This window comes from Paramisgurnus dabryanus, chromosome 2 (assembly GCF_030506205.2).
Source record: "Paramisgurnus dabryanus chromosome 2, PD_genome_1.1, whole genome shotgun sequence".
In the NCBI taxonomy this organism is placed as follows: Eukaryota; Metazoa; Chordata; class Actinopteri; order Cypriniformes; family Cobitidae; genus Paramisgurnus; species Paramisgurnus dabryanus.
In genome coordinates this window covers 12,501,591-12,510,162 of record NC_133338.1, presented here as the reverse complement: position 1 = coordinate 12,510,162, position 8,572 = coordinate 12,501,591, and the positions used below count along the sequence as shown (strand labels likewise).

The 8,572-nt window shown below is 31.9% G+C and overlaps 1 long non-coding RNA gene across 1 annotated transcript; it reads right to left on the bottom strand.

Annotated features, from left to right (window-relative positions):
- Window positions 1-2,283: 2,283 nt before the first annotated feature.
- Window positions 2,284-4,810, bottom strand: LOC135783580 (uncharacterized). Its single transcript, XR_010545692.2, has 5 exons — window positions 4,189-4,810; window positions 3,542-3,601; window positions 3,344-3,434; window positions 3,166-3,245; window positions 2,284-2,788 (listed from the first exon to the last, which is right to left on the bottom strand). It is a non-coding gene; the product is annotated as an uncharacterized lncRNA (long non-coding RNA).
- Between the last annotated feature and the right edge of the window lie 3,762 nt (window positions 4,811-8,572).

The window sequence follows — 8,572 nt, the reverse complement described above, 5'->3', positions numbered from 1 at the left end:
AGCATTATTAAATAGTCAATTCATAATTTATTAAACATTAATAGACATTAGTAAATAGTTTATCAATGCTTTATTCTTGATTTATAAGCGTATATATAATGTGTTTAATGATTGTTTTTTCATGCTTTATTAATTATCAATTCATCATTTCTAAAATAAGTATTACATTATTTACAGACCAGTTTTTAAGATGTTGTCAGTGGTTCATAACAGTGGTTCCCAAACTTTTTCAGCTTGTGGCCCCCCTTGTGTACGGTGCATTCCTTCGTGGCCCCCCAAAGAAAATTTGTGACAAAAAACTGTTCTAAAACTCAACATTTTAATAAAAAAAAAAAACATTAAATTATACAAAAAAGTAGTGCTTTTGGTTAGTAGCCTTATTTGTTTTAGGTTAATGTATTTCATAAAATGTCATAAACTGGGGCCCCCCTGGCACCATCTTGCGGCCCCCCTGGGGGCCCCGGCCCCCAGTTTGAAAACCACTGGTTCATAAGATCATTCAGGAAGTGTTAATAAATGATTAATAAACTATTTAAACATTCATTTATGCATCTTATTATTTAGACATATAGTAATAAGTTAGTCAGTGTGTTAATAAATGCTTCATTAACACATATTCCTACTGTATTCATGATTAATTCAGGTAGTTATAAAACATTTGGAAGTGGTCAGTTAACTATTTTTGTGAGCTCATCTAAAGTGAGGACTATTTATGCTTTGTAAAGCTTTTATAAAGGAGATTTAAAGGCTACGTTATCTTTTAAAAAGGAAACAAACACAACACAGAGTCACTGCATGAAAAGAGGTGTATCCGTACTAGGAAACTCCTGTAAACACCACTGATTTTCGGATGTATCTACTAGTTCCACTGAGGGTAAACTTCTAATTCCACCAAGTTAGGAAACTCCCGTAATGATACCAATTCGGATGTATCTTGCTGATGGGATATTCCTGTGGTACATGCAGCCATTTGTTGCCATGGCAAATAATCCCATTGAAGATTTTGTCAGGGGACATTTTCACACCTGCAGAGGTACTGGGATTTCACACCTTTGCACAATTCTAGTGTCTCCATTGGTGTTTAATCTCAACACTGATTGGTTGCTTTTAAAACCCCCTCCCAAAACTCTGACAACTATTGGGACACAACTTTGAAACTTTCCAGTTGAGATCATTTGATTGGTTACACTTTGTATTAAGCCCAACCCAAGCCCTCATAGCTTAGTGACTTGATTGGTTATTTGCCTGCTATGCAGATAGACTAAACCCCCCCACTATATATATATATATATATATATATATATATATATATATATATATATATATATATATATATATATATATATATATATATATATATATATATTCATATACACCCCAAAACCCTTATGTAAAATAAAAAACTTGAATTGAGTTTGAAATGTTTATTTAATAAAAAACTGAACAATTCACAATTGTCACAATAACAAAATAATATTATACACAAATATTAAAAGTTGCATACATAAACAATACTATTTAAACTCATAAATATACAGACAGAGAAAGCAATATTAGAGTAAAATAAAACAAAATAAAAGCAACAAAAATTACATTCAAAGCAGTACAATGTAATGTAGCAGTGGCGGCTCGTGACTGCTCATCCGAGGGGTGCAAATTCAAAATAAGTGTTCGGAGTGTCATGTGTGTTGCTTGTGTTTTTAAAATGTGTTTGTTGCTTCATGTAAACCATGTGCATCACGGGTTTAGTCAAAACACGTGATGCACATACACGCAGAACACATATTTTGAACCACACAAATGACTGGCTATATACATGTTGTGACAAAGTTTGCATCGAGTGCTCACAAAAAAAGAAGTCACCACCTGCCACTGTAATGTAGTAAATATTTAAATAAAATAAAGCAAGATCAATATAGTTGTTGTTCAAGAAATCAGTCCTACACTGCAAAATAATGACTTTCTTACATAATATTTCTACTGAAAACGAGACAAAAATACTATTTAAATAAAATGCTTTTTCTTGATGAACAAAATGACCTAAGAAAATAAATCTAGTTTTAGACAAAATAAATAAATGCACACAATTTAAGTGAATTTGTGCTTAAAACAAGCAAAAATATCTGCCAATGGTGTGAGAAAAAATCTTAAGTTTTCTTTTTTCTTAAAAACTTAATTCAAGCACAATTTTCTCACCCCATTGTTATACATTTTTGCTTGTTTAGGCACAAATTTACTTAAATTGTATATTTTTGTCTAAAAACTAGACATTTTCTTAGGTAATTTTGCTCAACAAGAAAATACATCTTAATTTAAGAATTTTTAGTTTTTCTACTAAAAACAAGATAAAAATCCTAAGTTAGAAACTGATTTTTTTGCAGTGTAGATACAATTGCAGAGCTCTGTCTTGGAATTATTCAAGAATTTCTCACTGTAAAACCTAAAAGTTAACTAAACTCAAACCATTTAAGAAAACCGGTTGCATTAAACCATTTAAGTTTTAAAACACATAGATTTGAGTACTGTGAACTTAAACAAATTGAGTCACATGCAGTTATGCACTTATATTTAAGTTCACACTAACTAAATATAAGTGCATTATTGCACAAGACTTAAGTTCACAGTACTCAAATGTATGTTTTTTTTTTAAACTTAATGGGTTAAGGCAACCGATTTCCTTAAATGGTTTGAGTTAAGTTAACTGTTAGGTTTTACATTGTAAAGCATATACTTGTCAGCAAAGGTAACGTTGATGCACCCTCATCTGGACAGACATCTCTTTGGAGCCCTTTGGAAATATAAAAGTACATATAAGTATTTGGCATAATACTAATACACATACACACGACAAATCAAATGACATAGAATTAAAGTTGTACATTTTAGAAAGTTTACATTAAACCAGTGGTTCTTAACGTAATTCCTGGAGGCCCACTGCCCTGCATGTTTTGTATATCTCTTTTATCTGACAGACGTAGTTCAGTTCATGGAGATCCCTTCTAATGAGCTGATGATTTGAATCAGGTGTGTTAAATAAGGGAGATATACAAAATGTGCAGAGCAGTGGGCCTCCAGGAATAAGGTTAAGAACCACTGCATTAAACTGTACAAAGATACAACAATATATGATCAAATAACTTCATAATACTTCATAAATCTTCTTACTTAATTTTCTGTGTTGATGTCCTCAGAGTCTCTGTGTTGTTCTGCAGCTTCATTACAGTAGGCTACTTCAATATTGTTGTCTATCAAACACAGAATAAAAAAATAGAATCACATACATCATAACACATCTATTTACGATTTAACCTTTTTAATTTAATAATTTAATTATTAAACTTACATCATTTTGGCCAGATTGCAGTGACATCAATTTCTTCAGTGTCTGGATCAGTCTGATGTTTTAGCTTTCACTGTTACTTCATTATATTTCTCTGGCAAACACAGAATTAAAAATCAAAATCACATATCACAATACATCCGTTTACTATTTAACATGTTTGATTTTAATTTAATGTAATCATTGAATGATTAAACATACATCATCTTTACCCAGAAACCTCTTCATCGTCCACAAAGTTGACCACAGTGTACATGACCTCTGTAAACACAAACATGAATAGACTTAATATTTAAAAAGATGAAGAACAGCAAACATATAACGTTTAAATATATTATGACTCCAAGCTTCTTTACAATTAGCATCTAGGTTCTCTTAAAGTGAAGCTGGCTTTGTTACAAATCAATATAAAGCTATTAAAACAGTCTTGAAAAATAAGCAGCATCTACCAGAACTGAATGAGCTTTTAAAACAACAAAAGATCGTCAGTACCATTTAAAATAGCAGAGAGACACTTGCTAGCTGCTAACATTTCAAACACACGAGTTACTGTTGTTTTGTTTGTTTTAAGCAAATAACGTCTCATCTTGGCTTCTTTAAAGTTTTGTTTTTAAAAATTTAAACATCGAATTGATTCTTTTAACAGCCCGGTTTGAATGTTACTTCGCGTATTTTTAACCTCATGTTTACCGCTGTGTACCACGTATAACCTTAATGTTTTACTGTTTGTGCTTTAAATTCAAACAGTTCTAGTATAAAGACAAAAACGAATCATAGTTAATAACATAATATGAACAAATAGGCAACCGATCAGCGCGATGCAGACAAATGAATTAAATCAAACTTACCTTACTGTTAATGAGCAAACAAACAAACAAGAGACGGAGTAGTCCAAGCAGTAACGGTTCGCGATTTTGAATTTTCCCGTCAAGCCCATAGGTTGAGCAGTCGCACCTGAAGGGTGGGGGCAGATGAGTAGGTGCAGGTGCATTCTGGGAAATGTAGTCCTTTTCTTTAATACACTTTTTATAATCCGCGTTTTCACACTATGCATTGTTCTTTATACTTGATTATTAATAAAAAATAAAAAATATTTTTATAAAGTTTATTACGTTTACAAAACATGTTTAGTTGACAAACATGTTAACAGTTATTTGGAATGATGCTCAGATTTTCTTAAATATAAAATCTTTGTGAATCAGCAGCACCTTCTTGATGAAATACAAAACTCTTTAAACATGCCTCAGGAATTATCTCTGGGTTTAGTGGATTAACTGCTCATCATTGGAAACATTGAACGTATACCTAAATGAATTCTTACTTAAATATTAGTAAATATAAACTAATGCTGAGTTAAGACATGTAACTTACTGACTTACTTAACTACAACATGAACTCAAATTAATTTATTGTAAATGACTGCATTAACTAACAATGAAAAACATGTCGTAGTTAATGATGACTCTTCAATTTATTATTATAGGATATGCTGTAACTCAGCATTAGTTCATGTTAAAGTAAAAATACATGTATGTCTTTTTTCACTGTGATATATGGACCCTTATTATATTATAAAGTCCCCATCTCTTTTGTTTAAATTGATTGATTGAAGACAAACATTATAATATGTGGTCTGACTTTGTGCAAGCATGCATTATCAAATGCTAAAAGTTACCTCCTCAGATAGACTAGAACATTCATTGGTGCCCGAACATTTTCCTTACAAGGGCCAAACCTGACTGAGGGCCGTGGGCCAAAAGTAAATGTTGTTGTGTTATATTAAAATTAAAGTTGCCCTGATAACCCCTAATTTATAATTTTCTATTATTTTAAAAAATAAATAAGCAAACATTACTCTGTTTATGCATAACTAATGCAGTTTTATTTTCCAAGGCTTTGTAGAAAAAAGAAATCGTTTTGCCAATCAATTTTAAATATCCTTTTCTCTGTGTGCCACTGCCGCAACCTCTTCATTTTTAGCCTATAGTACCCGAGTTCATTAGGTTTTGTGATGCATTTTATACACCTTCAAGTATGCATGAAACATAAAAAAATTTAAGGTCTTTTGTGGGCCAACTTTGGGCACCTCTGGACTAGAAGTACAGTAGCTGACAGGTATCTGCAGATATGTTTACCCGAGTTTGTCAGTCTGTTTCACCCAACATGTTTTGCATCCACATGTGAAAGACTGTCTTTTAGATTATGGACCTGTCTATTGATATTTTTGTTTCTATTTTAAAAGATTTAATGAAATGTTAGGGTAGAATTATAATAACAATAGAAACAGTGAACTTCAAATCATGAGACATCAGCAAAAATAAGCAGCTTTACATTTCACTGACTAATTTATCAACATCCTAGCTAGCAAAAATGAGTTACATGATGTCATTTGAACGGCTTCCTTTAAACGATGTATGCAGCATTGAGAGATACGTTCACAATATTCTGACCTAGGGCAGTTGGAGACATGTTTTCAAAGTGTTGGAAATATATATTCTGAAATAATATTTGTTGCATTTCTCTTGAGTCAGAGACATAATTTTCACACATTAAAATGGTAATTGTGTCCATTGAATTTTAGTTATTTTGAATGATGCTTAGTTTCTTAAATAGACTAATTAAATTATATTAATAATAAACATATTTAGAAAACACAGTTTTTATGTACCACAATACTGTATGTGCTGTCTTAAAGAGACATGGTTAACCCCCCACCCCACCCCACTCAGCTCTGAAAACAAAGAAGACACCTCTACCTGTGGGTCATTAACATATAAAAAGCCCTTCACACCTCACACCCACCGCTCCTCACAACCAGCTGTAAGGATTCCTGGAAACTTCCACCAGTTCCTACATACATCCACAAACGTAAGGTTTCTGGATGTTTCACGGGTTTACTTTGGTGTATTACCTTTCCAAGCACTCTGCCTCAAAAATCTGGCAAACCTAAAGTTTAGCAGGGATTTCCCATTCCGTATTTGTCCGTATACAGCTCTTTTCATGCAGTGAGTAATACAGAACAACAAACATATTTATTTCAAGATGCAAAAATTAAACTGTACAATACACTTCATATCAAAGTAAAAATAAACCTCTTCTATATCATAAAAAATACAATAAATAAACAACAACAAAGAAAGTGAATAAATAAATATTTTTTTAAAAGTTGTATAATGGACTGAAACATGTCCACAATCTGCACTTCTGGTCTGGAATGTTTGAAACGTTCTTTAATGCCAAGGTCCTCTTTGGAGTATATGAAGTAAAGTAAAGAAAAGTATTAAAGTTTTAATCCAAGAGAACTTTGATCCGCCTTCCCTCTGTCACGACGCATTTTTTTTACATTTCAGTACACCAACGGAAATGGAAATGACGCAAATATGTCACGTGGCACGCAAAGAGCCAATGAGCTTTTGATATCACTGCCGTAAAGCTTCTTGAGGCGGGATATTTTAAATCAAATTTATATTAGCCTATGACGAACGCGCGAGGGCTGAATTTGGATCTATTTCTCCGAATCGTATGAATTTTAAAGATGTGGATTACAGCAAATGAATAAAAGTAACATCTTTTGTGAATTTATGTTGTATTTTGGTGTAATTGTTGCTTAGTAGTAATAATAAGGTATTGCATAGATGACACGTATTGCATAGAGAAAACGCGTTTTTGTTTGTCATGGCAAACTAAATATAAAAAAATAGTTAAATAAATACAGAAATGTTATTTTTTTAAAGTTTTAAAATGATAAATATTGTAAAATTATCTAAATATCATAATCATTTCATTAAGTAAATAAATAAACTGTCTTAAATAAATAAGTCAGACAATATGACTGAAAAAAATGTCATTAATATGAGTAAGAAACGTTAATGCCCGTAATTTTAATATTTATGAATAAGAATAACTTACGTGCAAATTTGTACCGTTTGTAAATCTGTAAATACGTAATTATTTTACGTATTAGTCCTGTCTGTCATTTAAATGTAAGTAAATGTACGTATGGTACAACCACACTGAAACTTAAAAATACACACATATTCTCATGAGATCACGTTGGAAGTGTACAGTTGTACAGTGTAATTTTTGCATCTTGAAATAAATATGTTTCATGTTTTGTATTACTCTGTGTTGTGTTTGTTTCCTTTTTAAAAGATAATGGAGACTTTAAATCTCCTTTATAAAAGCTTTACAAAGCATAAATAGTCCTCACTTTAGATGAGCTCACAAAAATAGTTAACTGACCACTTCTTAATGTTTTATAACTACCTAAATTAATCATGAATACAGTAGGAATATGTGTTAATGAAGCATTTATTAACACACTGACTAACTTATTACTATACGTCTAAATAATAAGATGTATAAATGAATGTTTAAATAGTTTATTAATAATTTATTTACACTTCCTAAATGATCTTATGAACCACTGACAACATCTTAAAAACTGGTCTGTAAATAATGTAATACTTATTTTAGAAATGATGAATTGATAATTAATAAAGCATGAAAAGACAATCATTAAACCATTATATATATGCTTATAAATCAAGAATAAAGCATTGATAAACTATTTACTAATTTCTATTAATGTTTAATCAATTATGAATTGACTATTTAATAATGCTTAACTAATGCTTTACTAATGCTTCATAGTGTGAAGTTATTATAAAGTGTTACCGAATAATCTGTAGAATATTTGTTCACTATACACTTTGTCATTATTTGCCTAGGCTTCTACTTTCAAAGCTAGGTATTGATTGAGTAATTAACAAAACCAATAGTAATCAAATGCAAAGAAAATTATGCAATGTACAGTAATAAAAGAGTTGATACATTCATACAGTAGTTCAAATACAACCAGCTCTTAGAGAGCAACCGTAATGCTTATGTGGCCCGGGATGAAATTGGGTTTGACACCCCTGGTTTAGAAGATAAGTTCTAAGGGGGTAGTCACTGTCCCCTAAAAAAAAGCTTTGCCCAAACACACCTCTTTTGGCGTCTTGACCCAGTGCTGAATTGGCCCACACAAAGCTGTCGTGTGTACTACCTGGCCACTTTGCAACAACATCTGAAAATATCCCCCTGTGGTCCTCCACCACTTGGACATTGATAGCCGCGTATCCCTTACGACAAATGAAAGCCTGGTCGAGCGCTGATGTTTTGGCGATAGGGACAAGTGTCCCGTCAACAAGGTACCGGCAATGGCATGAAAACTTTGATGCGCTTCCATTA